This window comes from Tachyglossus aculeatus, chromosome 22 (genome assembly GCF_015852505.1).
Source record: "Tachyglossus aculeatus isolate mTacAcu1 chromosome 22, mTacAcu1.pri, whole genome shotgun sequence".
Taxonomy (NCBI): Eukaryota; Metazoa; Chordata; class Mammalia; order Monotremata; family Tachyglossidae; genus Tachyglossus; species Tachyglossus aculeatus.
The window spans coordinates 17,188,904-17,204,771 of record NC_052087.1 but is presented as its reverse complement, the minus strand read 5'-3'; the positions used below and the strand labels follow the sequence as shown (position 1 = coordinate 17,204,771).

Sequence of the window (15,868 nt, the reverse complement as noted above, 5' to 3'; positions counted from 1 at the left end):
CTCCCAGTTCAATAATGGCAAAAAGCATTAGCAATCAGTTTACACTGAGAAGCTGTAGCACAGAAGCCTGATTTCTTTAAGTTTAACCTGATTTCATTCAGGCCTTTGGTCATGTGCTAATTTGCAAGGCTTGTAAGAATGATGTCTGGGCACTTAGGACCAGGACCAGGGGGTTACAGAGAGGGTGAGCAAAACTGGACACTAGTCTGTATAATTCTGTGCCTGCCCCCGCCAACTAGCACAATGGAGATTACAGACTGAAGCTGCTTGAGAGTAGAGATTGGATCCACTTTATTCTCCTCTCCCAAGTGCTAAGTACAGGGCTTTGTACAGAGTCAGCACTCAAAAAATACCACTGATTGACTGATTGATTGATTGATTGATTGAAGTGATAATATTGGGTGGTGATTGCTCAGGGAGATCCACACTCACTTTGTGACCACACTCCTGGCTCTTTACCACATAGCACTCTTCCGTGGATTGCTAGTGGCCAGCTTTGGAATCAATATGGCAAAATGGGTAAGGGGAGAGTTCTCCCCCTGCCCCATTAGGGAGAGTTCTCTCCCTGCCCCATTAGGGAGAGTTATTTGGGAAGCACCCTTCAATGCTTGAACTGAAAAGTTCCCATTACCTCAAACAGCTCTGGGTCTTTGTCTTAAACTGGAGCTACTTGTTCACAGAAAAATGAAGAATTGGCCTCTCACAAATGTCAACAAATAAAAAGGAGTTACCAAGTACCTTCTTGTTAACTCTCTTTCTAATAAATCCCAGTTCCAAACTCAGTTATTCTTAACAAGATAATAAGACTCTTTACCCGTTCCTCTCTGCCATCCAAATGACCTTTAGTCATTGCTGTACTATTGGAACTGGAATTGACTTGTGTGGGTGTAGTTTGGTATGAGAATTGGAGGATCTCATAATTCTCAAACACACCTACATTGCTGTGAATGCTGCTCAGTGATTCTTGTGGAACAGCCAGGGGGGGAAAAAAAGATAAATAAATCTTGACGTTGACAATATAAAGAACACACAAAGCTGGAAAGGCCTGGGAGCGAGAGTGTAGGACTAGCAAGGGAGAAAGGAGAGCTCAGGGCCCAGCAATTTGATGTGGGATCTGTCAGAGAGCATCGAGGAGGGAGCCTGAGGCTTTAGCCTATGCTTTGCAGTGAGATTGATCTAAACCTCCTACATCTGGGGCACTGAGAAGCATGGGATTGGAGTCCTGCCATAGCAGTTTAATGCAGGGTGCCTTGGGGCTTGGGGGAGGTGCTCCGATCCCTCTTTCCCCACCTCTTCCCTTCTCTCACGCTCTGTAATGCAGTCATCACTCTAGCCCTAGGGGCTGCTTTAAACACACACACACACACACACACACACACACACACACGCACGCACATTAAAAAAAAAAAGAAAAAACCTGTTTAGGACAGCAGCCCATGATGCAACCTTCTAAATGCTCTCTAAAGTCTCCACCTCAGCCAGGGTCACACATTTGCACAGCTCTCTGTTTCCCGCCAGAACAGTGGCGTAATTTTTAACACTTCCCTTTAGGGGCTCCTTCTTTATCACCAGTGGAGGCAGCATGTACAGACTCATGAGATGGAACACGCCTGCCAGGCAGACAGCCGCTTCCTTCTCTGAACTCCTTTCCTTGCAAAGGGCTTTTGGTGGCACAGAAGTTGTCTGCTTGGGAATAGATTCCCCAGATGTCTTGCATTTGTCCTTAGAAAGATTATGAGAGACTCCAACTCGGCTCAAAAATCCTCCTCGGAAGTTTTTTCTCCCTAACAAGACAACACACAGGCGATACATACTGTTTATAGCCACACTTTTCGAGATTTGAGTCACTCTTTCCACATTATTCTCCTTGATGGAGTTGGTCATCTATTCCCTGCCAAAGAGCCAGCAGAAAAAATTATGCTTGGAGGGAGCAGTGCTCCTAGTTGCTCCAGGAATAGTTTCAAGTTCTGGTTTTAGCCCCGAAGGACTGATTTCAGTGATTTCCAGGTGAGCAGGAGGTCCCCCTCATGCAACCCAGTCTTCAGATTTGGACATGTACTTAGAGGGAGAGCTGGTTGGTGAGATTTGCCCTCTCCATTGGGAGCAGCTGTTCCCATCACTCATTAGCCAGGTGGTCTCAGGAAAACCTGGCAGACTATCACAAAGAGGATACGTCTGGGGCTCTTGGGACAAGAGTATCTCCTGAGCTGTCTTTCACAGTAGACTCACTTTTAGATAATGTTGTTTCATCTCTCCTCCAAGCATCATCAAGCATTTGGCAGGGATTACTGTCTGTTCATTGGGTTGGTGGGAAGAAACAGGGTCATACTGGGTCACTGGACTGGGACCTTTCTTTTAATGGGGCAATGGGTCTAGGGAGCTGTCTGCCTGAGCCAAACTCCTCATTACTGCTCCAGCCCGTACTGCCACTAGTGCTAGAAGGTGGTAGCTTTTTTCTTTTTAACTACCTAAACAGGAAAAGAACAGAGTGTTATATTTTCCTTCCTGTCCTCAGTTGTCCTCTAGACTCTAAGCTCTTTGTGGGCAGGGAATGGGTCTGTTTATTGTTATATAGTGCTCTCCCGAGTGCTTTATAGAGTGGATCGCACACAATAAATGCTCAGTAAATACGTTTGGCTGGCTGACTGTGGATTCCCCTTATATCGTGGCGCAACCTTCTTAATTTTGGTGACTTATTTGGCCTGAATTTTCTTTACCCCAGCAGCTACTGTGATAATCTCTGGAGTCTCCAGAGAAAGTCTCTTCCCCTTAACCCTTTCCTCATCCACTGTCTGTCTATGAGGGAAACGAAGGCTAGGAAGGTTTAAGAAGGCAAATCTTTAGCTGTCCTTAGGTTAGGTAAGACTACCTGTAGTAGCAACATAAAACTTGTGTCATACTATAAACGAGTCATAAACAAAGAGGATCACTTTCTCTAAGCAGTTAGGGGTAAATACACTATGCAAGTGAAGTCATCTTTAGAAAGGAATTGTGCTATCTGTGGTTGTTTAGCTTTAGAACTCCTTGTGGGTAGGGACTGTGGGGATTGTGCTCTCCCCAGGCCTTAGTACAGTGCTCTGCACATGGTATGTGCTCAGTACATACCACTGATTGATAAGTGGTCAGGAAAGATTACCCTGGCATGCTGAGAAGTCCACAGAGATGCTGTTCCTAATTCTGAGCCATGAAGATGAACAGAAAGTCATCTTTCCTTCAGAAATTTAGCATCTTGACCCAGTAGTCTTATAGAATCCAAAGGGACTTGATGTACATGGGCAGGAAAAGAAAACATTTTGATTTGATCTACTGAATACTGTACTTTTGGAAATATGGGTATACCACAGCTAAGGAGGTTTAGCAAATCCGGAAATTGCTGTTTTCACCTTCTTCAGTTGGATAGCTATCAAACATTTTTATTTTTAGCATCAAAGTAGCTGGAAGGGCATTGTTAGAAAGAATGGCCCTTTATTTTTTGGCTGTGTCTATAAACTTTAGGGAGGAGGCTTAACAACAGAGACTGTTCTGAGAAAACCGAACCCCTCCTGCTCCCCTATCTTTTCTGTTCCAGAGCCTGCTCAATAATGCTTTATCTGCTCCCCAAAGTTATATTTTTGTTTGGTCTGTTTTTGGGATTTTTAGGTGTGACTTTTAATGAGGGCTGTGTCTGATACTAATTAATGACTGCAGGTGGGTGAGTCTCTGCCCAAGCAGAGAACCGTGATATCTTCCTTCCTGTCAATCAATCTTTCTATCAACCAATCAATTAATTGTATTTATTGAGCACCTAATTAAGGTTTGGAGAGCATTATATTAAGTCCCTGGGAGAATACAATGCAACAGAGTTGGTAGACACAATTCCTGCCCTCAGATGGATGTGTGAAATCCTTTTACTTTTGTTGGAGACTTAATTGGCCTGGATTTCCCTTACCCAAGCAGTGGTTTCCACTATGAAAGTTGATGGCTCTTTTTGTCTCTCAGCTTTTGGATAAGAAAGGTTCAGTTCATGAAAGACAAAATGGGTGAACTACAATTTAAAGGTTAAGTAAGCGGATCAGATTGGTGGCTTAAAGAAACTAAGAGAGGCACCAGAGGTAGAAATCAAGTGACTGAGAACAGATCAAGCTGAAGATCAATCAATCAAGCAGTGGTATTTATTGAGTCAGAAGATCATGAGTTCTATTCCTGCCTCCACCACTTGTCTGCTGTGTGACCTTGGACAAGTCACTACACTTTTCTGAAGCTCAGTTACCTCATCTGTAAAATGGGGATTGAGACTATGAGCCCCACGTGGGATAGGGACTGTGTCCACCCTGATTTGCTTGTTTCCACCCCAGCACTTAGTACAATGCCTGACACATAGTAAGCACTTAACAAGGACTACAATTATTATTATTATTATTATTATGTGCAGAGCACTGTTCTAAGAGCTTGGGAGAGTGCACTGCAACAGAATTAACAGGCATATTACCTGCCCATAATAAGCTTACAGTCTAATTATTCAGATTTGAAGTCAAGGAACATTTGACCTGAATTATCTCGATAGTTTGCTAGTAGAGACCCAGCCAAATGGAAAAATAGAAAGAAATGATTTGTTTTTGAAAGGCTTCATTACAAAAAGTGTGATTATGTGGCAGGAGGTTTCTGTAAAGCATAATGTGATTCAGTAAGCCACTGAAAACTCCCTTTGTTTTATTATATTTGGCAAAAAATGAATATATTAACAAGTTAATATGATTCTTGTTGTTAAAAATTGTACCAGAACTTTGCCCTGTTTTTCTGATTTAAATGTTTATACTAAGAAAGATCCAGAGGGAATACACAATGACATTTCAATTTCACATTCTTCTTCCCTATCCAATTAGATAGAATTTGTTTCTTACCATGTTTACTGTGATTTCTTGGATACAGATCTTTCTCTTTGTGAACCTTTCTCTTTGTCTGGAATATTGCAACAGATACGAGCCTGAGATTGTAAACAGGAAAATTAATAATTTTTCTCATTATTTTAGTCACATTTATAGGTGGCTCCCTTGTCAGATACAGTTAGGCGACGGAATGGATAATTCTAGGTCTCTCTCTCTCACTCTCTCTCTCTCTCTTTCACACACACACCCACACACACAGAGACACCTACTCATAAGTAACACTATGTACATTTCCTAAGTACATGTGGCATAGTTGGTGTGCAGAGAGGGCAAACCTCAGAGTGTTTCATTCATTTTGGCTTAAATGCTGCATCCAACTGGCATCTCCCCTGGACCATGAATGACTCATTGGCTTTGCAGGCTCCATTAGACATCCTAAACAAGTTTCTTGCTTCATTTTGATGTGATGGGTACTGGCAAAGTGATCACACTTAAAATAAGCCAGAGTTTCTAGACAAGCTTATCTAGGAGACAAGTGGTTTAGAGTGTATATCTGGGGAAATATCTTGCATGATTCCAAATGACAAATTCAATGCGGTGCATAGTTTTCTTTTTCAGCCCCATGTTTGATTTCTCCCCCCATACTTTCAAATTGTTTAGTGAACAATTTACACAATTTAGACTGAAGACCGTAAGCTCTAGATCGGGTAGGGAATGTGTCTGCTGTGAGCTCATTGCGGGCAAGGAATGTCACTGTTCATTGTTGAATTGTACTCTCCCAAGTACTTAGTACAGTGCTCTGCACAAAGGAAGTGCTTAATAAATATGATTGAATGAATTAATTATATTGTTGTGTTGTTCTCTCTGAAGTGCTTTAGTACAGTGCTTTGCACACAGTAAGAGATCAATACATATGACTGACTGATTGATTCAACTGACCTCAGCAGCATTTTAAATAGGAACTTCATAAAACTGAAGACTTCTATATGGGCTATTTGCCAACAAAACTTTGAAAGGTGCATCCAGAAGAGGAGCTGTATTTATTCAGGATGTAGGAGGGCCAGAGTTCTATGGCTCGTCGGCATATTCTGAAAGGATTCCAGGACTCCCAAAAGGTTAAGAATCCTTCAGTAACAACTGTTTGTGGTTGAGATGGGACTTGTGTTTTGGTACTTTTTAGCTATTCAGACAGCCTTCTCCTGTGGTTTGCTTGTTTATTTTTTTGATGGATTGAATGCACCTGACACCTCAGGGCATTGTTAAGGAAGAAAATGAAACACACACTTGAGTCGGAAATGACGGGGAATGTCCTGTCCGCAACACTGCATCTGTTAGGCAAAAGCTCTCTTGACCAGTTTAGGCCTCCCAAAATACCCTCCAAATGTCTACAAATTGCCTGGATTTTGAACCAAAAGGACCATGCAGAGCTGGGCTGGCTCTTCTGGACTGAGGTTGGCCAGGTGTCAGATTTTGTACCAGCTAGTACAATTTTCACCTGTTCTCTCCCATGTCTGATACAGCTTTGGTACCAGTCACCATTGTTTCTGGCTGGTGTTTTTATTGTCAGCTATCATCGTCCCTTTACCTCAGCTCCTGCCACTGAGTCTGTAGCTTGAAAGTGGCACCTTCATTGAGCACAAATTGGGAGTGGAATGCAAAGGCTCTGGACCAAGTTGGGGTGCCTGGGTATCCCCACAAAGAAATATTCTAGTGTCAGGTGATTGCAGGCTCATTTCCACAAAACGGGGCATATGATATCATTGTTTCACCACATACTGAAACACCTGTGATGGTCATTTCTACACTGATACTAGCAAAGGCAATCTGGGGTCTTGACCACAAAATTGGAAGGGCCCCTAGGAGTAACCTTCACACAGATTGTCTGCTGGGGTACGTGGAAAAGAGAAGAAAAGCCTGAAGAATTTTGTGGTGCAAGGTCCATTGCTGCAAGCAGCAAATGGACAGCTATGAATGACAGTTGCTAAAAATTCTTCTTTTCACCAAATGCCCCTGTGTTCAATAAGTTAGGTGCTGCCACTGCAGGTCTTCTGGGGACATCTTCCAACAGCAGCTTCTGAGGAAGAGAGCATTGGATCTGGAGATCTTGGAGTGATGAGGCTCACTTCTGTGAGGAGAGTGGACAGATTATGCCAAGCATCTCTGAGTCTGAGCTTTATATGAAAAACCTGGGACAGGCTAGGGTTAAAAACACCCACAAGGTTGATAAGGAAGGATTTCTCTCTATATATTTCTATATTTCCCTCTCTCTCTCTCTCTCTCCCCCTTTTTATCTCATCCATCTCCTTCTCTCTCTCTTTCTCCCTGCCTCAGCATATTGTCTAGGAGACTCTGTGGTCCCAGGTGTTGAGATACAGACTATTTCCATTTTCTCTCAGTCTTGGAAGCAGATGGGTTCGTGCCATCATCTAGGTATTTTTTTTTCCCGTTTCTGGCTCCCACATCTCATCTCTCAACCACTCCACCCCTCTTCTCTGGCTGACGTGACACCAGACTTGCTTCAGGCTAGTCCCACACACTAAACAAACAAATACCAATTCCTGTTCAGGAGGCGGCAGTGCCATTCGGAGAGTTTTCTCTTTCATTTTGGCAGCTCCATTAGCTCCTACGCTTGGAACCCTTTGAGTTCCCACTGGCTCAGTGGCATGGTATTTGGCAAGCTTGGAAGTAGTGGCGGGGAGAGGGAGGAGGGGGAGGAAAGGATGGAGGAGAGTGTTTTTACTCCTGAGACATGAAGAATTATGATGAAGAGTGAACCTAGTGGGTAAAATGACACTTAACTTGTTCCTCAGAGTCTGCAGCCTGGGCAGTTCCCCCAGCTCTATCCAAACGTTTAGAAATGTCTGTAATTCTTCATAATTGCTATTTTGAAAATTGAATGTATTTACCCCCTTGCTTGGCATCTTCCATTTCAGGCAGTTCTCTCAGCTTAAAAACCATATAAGCAATATAATGAATGCACAGTATCATGTATTGACTTGAAGATCTCCAAGCACTTTGGAGATTTTATCTTGTCATCCCTAAGAACACCCCTCGAGGGTTATACAGTGGAGGCCTAAATAATTAAAGATTTCTCATTTCATCAGAAGGCAGAATCAGCGACTGAATAGGGGCTTTTGCTTCCCAGGCCGCTGGCCCTTCCACCAGGCCAATGGAGATCTTTTGGCCATACAGGCCAACAAGAAAGAAGACTATGCAGGCTAAGCCTTATGCCCTAAGATGTAGTGTGAATTTGATTGCTCCCAAATTAAGCTCCTGGGGTGTGTTTCTTTGGCCCTTTCTCCAAATAGAAACCTAAGTGGAAGATTTGCTGGGGGAAAATGACCCATGTCCCTGTGAAATGTGTTCCCTTAGCTTTGAATGGTGACAATGCCAGAGCCATTGCAGCCCACCCTGGCCACAATTAGCAGCACATTTTTAAAAAGCACAACTCAGTTCTGGTGTTAATTTGGCCTTTCAGTGGTGCCAGTTTCTATATATCTATCTCCAATGTGCTGGAGAAAAAGCCCTAACTGTCACTTACAGAATGAAATGTTGTCTGCATACTGGCACATTTGAACCTACCAAATCAGCCTAAAACTTTCTTACCCTAAAACCAGAGAATTGGGAGCTCACAAACTTCTCCACTGTTATTCATGGACCAAACCAAAATGGGGAACAAATTTATTAAATGTTCGATGCCCTAAGAATTGAGCATTTCTGTAAAATTCAACAATAACCAAAGCCAGAGCCCTCTTCTTACTCTCCTTCATGCTCACCTGAGGCTTATTTCAGGCTTTTAAAGGGTCATTTTAATTTTTATCAGAATTGTTCCCCTGCACAGAAAAAAGCAATGGCAGAGAAATGCAGTCTGTGTACCGGGTTTATGTAAGTGATTAAAATTCTTTGCCTGGTAGTGTAATGATTCCACCTCTGGGAAGCAATATTCCCCCTTATTAAATTCAAATGAATGTGTCAGATACGGAGTTTCAGTTGTTAAGTGGTTTTCTTGTTTTTAAATCTTGCACTCATTTAAGTGTCTAAACAGAGATTAGGCCAGAACCTGTGTACCCAGCAACCTTCAAAGGAATTAACTAATTATGAACCCGGTTCTTCCTGTGTGCCAATCCTAGCCCTTGACTAGGGAGAGCTACACACCAGGCATCAACGCCCACATTTCTTTAAGCATAAGCAGCGTCTTTCAGGTAGATACTTCGATCTCTTCAGTGGCATTAGCTTGCTGAGACCCAAGGCGCCCTGTAACCATGGCTGCTTCGGGTTCCATTTAAGATAGAGAACAGGCACCTTCTGAGGTAATGCCTGTGGCAGGGCCTCAGGGAACAGGTGTCACTGGCAGATGCTGATCCCCCCATCTCCCAACTTCCTCTTTGGCCTTCTTTTCTTTAGGCAGCACTCTCTGAGTGTGTCTTTGCCATGCATGATGACATGAGGTGCGGTTCCAAAGCAGATCAAAAGCCAGGAGTCATAAAGTGAAAGGACAAGATCCTAAAAGTCTCCCCCAGAAAGTAGCAAGGCTACGGTCAGGGCCAGATGCAGGACTGGGCCAACACAAGATCCAAAGGCAGAGCAAGGTAACTGCTGGGTGAGAAGCAGTTTGGCCTAACAGAAAGAGCACGAGCCTAGAAGTCTAAAGCTCAGAAGGTCATAGGTGCTAATCCTGGATCCGCCACTTGTCTGCTGTGTGAACTTGGGCAAGCCCTTTCACTTCTCTGTGCCTCAGTTACCTCATCTGTAAAGTGGGGATTGAGTCTGTGAGCCCCATGTGGGACAGGGACTGTTGTCCTACCTGTTTTGCTTGTATCCACCCCAGCACTTAGTACAGTGCCTGGCACATAGTAAGCACTTAACCAATACCACAATTATTATTATGAATATTAATATTAACTGACCTATGAAGAGACACCTCTCTTTTCCCCCCTCAAGATACATGTTCCATCAGGATAGATGACAAAAGAAAGAAACAACAGCTTCTCCAAGAAACCTGTTCCAACTGTTGGAGACAGAATAACAGGTTGCAAGGATGGGTGAACTTGCCCAATAATGCCCCTGCTTATGTTCTTTGACGGATGGGATGTTTGAGGCTCTTCTAGAGACTGTTGTTTCTGAAGGGAAAAACAGAAACAACAATGGCAGTCTGTCTAGCCTCTCATTTGACTCTGATCTTATCTGGGTGTCCTGATGCATAGCTCTCCCTGCTGCCTTCACCTCTTCCCACAGTGCCAGCCTCTCTGGACTTTAGGGTCTGTCCTAAGCTTCTCCTAGGGTAGCACAATGGGAAGTCAAAATTCATCAGTCATGGGGAGAGAAGAGGATGTCACAGGGATTAGCTGCGTGGCCTAGTGGAAAGAGCACGGGCTTGGGAGTCAGAGACCATGGATTCTAATCCCGGCTCCGCCACTTATCAGCTGTGTGACTTTGGGCAAGTCACTTAAGTTCTCTGTGCCTCAGTTACCTCATCTGTAAAATGGGGATTAAGACTGGGAGCCCCACATGGGACAACCTGATTACCTTAGAACATTGCTTGCACATAGTAAGCGCTTAACAAACACCGTTATTATTATTATTATTATCATATCTACCGACTCTTTTGCATTTTACTCTCCAAGCGCTTAGTGCACAGTGAACACTCAGTTAATACCATTCATTGATTAATTGAAAGGTCTTTCTGGGCAGGCTTGAAGATGGGACAAGGGCTGTTTGTCTCTAGAAATTCTGACTGTCTAAAATATTATTACTGCTACTACTACTACTAATAAACATAATGATATTTGTTACATACTTAATATGTGCCAAGCACTGTACTAAGCACTGGGGTAGAATATGTCTGCTAATTCTGTTGTATCGTGCTCTCCCAAGTGCTTAGTAGAGTGCTCTGCATATAGTATGCACTCAGTACCATTGATTGACTGATTAGTAGATATGAGATAATCAGGTCCTACACGGCGTTCACTAGCTAAGTAAGAGGGAGAACAGGTATTGAATCCCCATTTTGCATAACAGGGAACTGACATACAAAAGATTTGCCCAAAGTCCAATAGCAGACATGAGGAGGTGCTGGGATTAGAACCCATGTCCTCTGGCTCCCAGGCCCAAGCTCTTTCCACTAGATCACACTGCTTCTCAGTGAGGGACAATGCCGGAAGATAGCTCAGGGCAATCCCTTCAGACTTTCAAGAGGTACTTAGTGGTAGTCCTAACTCAGGTAGATTAAAAGAAAAACACCACCTTCCCCATGTATATTTGCCTATAAGGCCAGAGCCTTATGGAATGCTGTAAGGAAAGCTAATTGGATATGAGAACATTAAATTGATGGAAAACTGCCTGGAAACCACAAATAAAGGGTGAAAGGAAATGGCAGCAGCCTGAGCCGTGAGGGACTAGCCAATGGAGAGACCAAAGAATCATTATTTTGCCTGGTTTTCTTTAATATGAGTAGGGGGAAGGAATTAAAACTGCAAGTTAATAAATTTCACAGATGAGGCTAAATTGGGAGGCAATGCAAACTCCTCAGCCAATGGATTCAGAGCACCTAGGGAGCCAAGGAGGTTAAAATATGGGCAAGAAATACCCAACTGAGATTCAATCTCTTTTGCTGGTCTAATCTACAGTCTGGCAGGAATGTGGACATTGATCCATCAATTCATAGGACCCGTGTGTTCTGGAGGAGTCTTAAATGTGGGTCATTGACAAGAAATTTCAAGGTACTGGAGCCATACAGAGAGCTCTATGGAAGTAATAATAGTATTTTTGAATGCTCACTGGTGTGATGCACTGTTCTAAACACTTGAAAGAGAGTACAATGTAAAGTGATCACTCAATCAATGGTATTTATTGAGCACTAACTATGTTCAGAGTATTTCTCTCTAAGCACTTGGAAGAGAACAGTATAACAGAATTGGTAGACACTTTCCCTGTCTGAAGAGTTTACAGCATAGAACCTCTGTAAAAACCAAGAGACTGTGCTCTTCACCAGCAGGGAACATGTCACCTTGTGTTGTATGTTACCAAGTACTTAGAAAAGAGCATTGAGACCTGTGGGCACTCAATAAATAACACTGTTATCTCTACATCCTTTAAAAAAAAATAGATTGATCAATCAATCGTATTTATTGAAAGCTTACTGCGTGCAGAGCACTGTACTAAGCACTTGAGAAAATACAGTGTAACAGAGTTGGTAACAAATGGGTTTTTTAAAAGTATAAAATTATAAAATGCTTGAATGAAGGACTGAGGACGGACATTACTATTATTATTATATTTGCCAGCACTTACTATGTACCACTCACTATATTAAGTGCTGGGGTAGATACAAGACAGTCAGACTATATCCACGTTATCTTGTATCAAACTGGATACAGTTCCTGTCCCACACAGGGTTCACAGTCTAAGTGCTCCCTGTAGGAGTAGCGTGACCTAGTGAAAAGAAAGCGGGCCTAGGAATCAGAGGACCTGGGTTCTAATCCTGGATCTACCACATATCTGCTGTGTGACCTTGGGCAAAACACTTAACTTCTCTGTGCCTCAGTTCCTCCATCTGAAAAATGGGGACTCAATACCTATCCTCCTTCCTATGTAGATTGTGAGCCCTATGTGGGACAGAGATTGGGTCCAACCTGATCGATTTGTATCTGATCCATTCTTAGAACAGTGCTTGACACATAGGAGGCACTAAACAAACTCCATTAAAAAAATCAGATTGGATACAGTCCCTCCCATACAGGGCTCCCAGTGTAAGTTGGAGGGACTGAGATTTAACCATCATTTTACAGATGAGAAAACTGAGGCACAGAGCAGTAAGTGAGTTGTCCAAGATCACACAGCAGAAAAGTGGGGCTAGAATCCAGGTCCTCTGACTCCTAGGCCTGTGCTCATTTTACTACGCCATGCTGCTTCTTTCCCAAGGCATATGAAAAAGGGTCACATTTTCTTGTATTAGCAAGAGTAGGCTTGAGGAGGCTTCTTTTGCTTCTTCACTTACGGAAGGATGTTGGGACCAGCTCTCCTGAACAACTTTGGGAGAAGATGATTCATGAGCATGGATGATCTAGTCTAGAACCAAAGTCCAGGAGCCTCCTCTTCTCTCCAACAGACCATTCAAAAATTAGAATTGAATTAGGAAAGGACCAAAACATGCATGTGGATAGAGCTCAGGCCCAGGAGTCAGAAGACCTGGGTTCTAGTTCCAGCTCTACCACTTGCCCACTATGTGACCTTGCACAAGTCACTTCACTCCTATATGCCTCAGTTACCTTATCTGTAAAATGGGGATTAAGACTGTGAGCTCTATGTGGGACAGGGACTTTGTCCTACCTGATTTGCTTGTACCCTCCCCAGCACTTAGAATGATGCCTGACACATAGAAAGCACTTAACAAATACCACAGTTCTTATTATTAACAATCAGGATGACTTACTGATGGAGAAGATGAAAAACAGATGGGTAATTGGATACGAGGAGCACAAAAGCCTTGAATCATCCCATTCACAATTTTTGCAGAGCAAATAGCAATGAGAGTTATTCTTTAGGGAAGTTCCAGGGTTTATGAATTAGGTAAAGGCTGAAACATTAACCCTGAAAAGATATTCATTGTTGCTGACATACTTCCCAAGCGCTTAGTACAGTGCTCTGCACACAGTAAGCGCTCAATAAATATGATTGAATGAATGAATGAATGAATGAATAAAAAACTCCTGCTAATGTTTAGGAATTTCTCACCAAGCAACTCTGCCTGCTGAAATCCAAGGAGAAGGCCAGGGGAAAGAAGGTCAGGGGCAGGAATGGTGGGGGACCAAGGAGAGAGAGAAAATGAGATGCTGAACCACAGAGAGATCTTGATAGAGATGTCAGGCTTCCCATAGTGGGGAGGCCTCCTCTCTTTACTCCCCCTTTACTCTCCTAGCCCTGTTCATCCTGGTTACTCACCCATTCACAACTCCTGCCATTGCTGTCACACCCTCCCTTCCCCATCTCTGCTCGAACTCCAAAATTTGATGGGGGCATTAACATCAGTGTATCCAGCTCATCAAGTACCATATCAAAATCACTGCAGCATTTTTTAGGGAATCTGGATTAATGACTACGGAATGTAGTACGAGTACAGTGATCCAGGTAGAATCCTCAATTTAGTATTTGGTAGGAGCATTCCCTCCCTCTCAGGGTCAGCCCTGGAGAGTTTCCAGTACTCTACCAACCTTGGCTATGGGAGGGAGAGTCAAGCAGAGGCCTACCCATTCCATTCCTAGCTTGGCCAGTGGCTAGCGATTGGAAAGCAATCTGCTACAAGTCAAAACTCACCTGTGCTGGGCAGCAGCTGCAAAGAAAAGAGTTGAGGGCAGAGATTCAAGTTTACTGTGTGGAAAGGAATACAATTTCCATATTTTTACCAAGAAAATTCTAAGGATACACTACTAGAATGATTGCAGATGGAGGTGAGGCATTCTGGGAGAGCTGTGTCCATGGTATCACTATGGGTCAGAGACAACTCGACAGCACAAGACAAGGCAAGACAAGTAGCATTTCAGAGAGCTTAGTTTTCACCAAGACAATGGATATAATGTTGAGACTACTGACGTAATCACTTAATCCACCTGAATTCTTATTTGTGTCATCAGCTTCAGAGAGAGGCCAGAGGATTTCTGAATCTTGGAGTTTGGGGGAAGTGGCAGAAGAGAAGGTGCAATTGGCAGGGCAAGCCAGTGATCAGGAACTTTTCTTGGTAGATCTGGTGAATGAGGACACAAAGCTCCCCATTGCTCTCAATCCTCTCAGAGCATCCTGGGAAGATGGCTAAATGTGATACCTTTGGATTTTTGGAGGTTGGTGTAAAAGAGAAGGAAGGAAGGCTAGCTTTTGCTTCCTTGGGATATTGCCCATGTAATTATTCTGACTCTTCAGCCACCCTAGTTGGAAATTAGCACAAACATTCAGCTACCAAACCTTGGTTACAGGTGGGTTGCCATGAAAGAAACATTTTAAAAATCAAAACAAAATACGTCCTTATTAAAAATATGGCATGGTGTCAGTTAGACAATGAGAGCCAGGGATTATTCTAGGCTGGAGCAGGTCTGTTTTACTACAGCACTATGCCAGCTACAACTGAAGGCCCAGTCTGGGGAGTGGCCAAATTAATTTCTCTGCATCTTATTTCCTAGAAACATGTGGAGAAACCACTAAATGAATTGGATGTTTTAGAATGAGGCAGTCTTTTTGGAGTCCCCACCTCCACCTTTCTCCTTTCTGCCCCTTCCTTCTCCTCCCCTCTAACAAGTCTAACTAAATAAAAAGCCCAAGTCCCTGTGGTTGTCTCCAGTGATTTGGGTGAACGTATAAACCAGAATTCTGCTTGCTGCTGCTGCCACTCATTTGTTTTATGCTATTTGGAAAAAATTCACTAAATACATTTTAAGTGGTATAACACATCTTGCCAGTTGGCAGTATTTCTTTATTTTTTTTTTCCTGTCCTGCAGACAAGTTTGGCCAAATAAGAGCATACAGTAGGCACAAGTCGACCGGCACAGGCCTACCACACTGCATATGCTGTTTCCACTTATTTTCCCCAAAACTATTTAGAAAGGAGCCCGGACTTTTGAGTTTTCAAGCTTGTCACCAGCTGGGCCTGTTGATGCTAAATGGGACTGAGAGGGCACCAGTAGCTGGGGAGGGAGTATGAAGTCAAGAGTGGACAGAGATGGACCTGCTTTCAGCCTCTGTCTCTCTCTTCCTCTCTTTGTCTCTCTCATTCTCTCTCTCCATCATCTCTTCTGCAGGACTTTAAATTCTTGCAGTCCATACAATGGATATTTGACATCTAATTAGTGTAGTCACTAGACTTCTTTGAAGACTTGATGTAGGTTATCACCAATAAATTATTCTCTATCTAACAAAGATCTCTCACTCTTATTCGAGCCCATTTTCTCTTGTCGGCTCCTCTGTGCAAATGGAGAATGGCAGAGTGGTCTAATGGATAGAGCACAGGCCTGGAGTCA

At 43.2% G+C, this 15,868-nt stretch overlaps 1 non-coding gene across 1 annotated transcript; it reads left to right on the top strand.

The window, feature by feature from the left end:
* Window positions 1-14,029: 14,029 nt before the first annotated feature.
* On the top strand, window positions 14,030-14,167 carry LOC119944209. Its single transcript, XR_005455708.1, has one exon. It is a non-coding gene; the product is annotated as a small nucleolar RNA SNORA7 (small nucleolar RNA).
* Window positions 14,168-15,868: the final 1,701 nt, after the last annotated feature.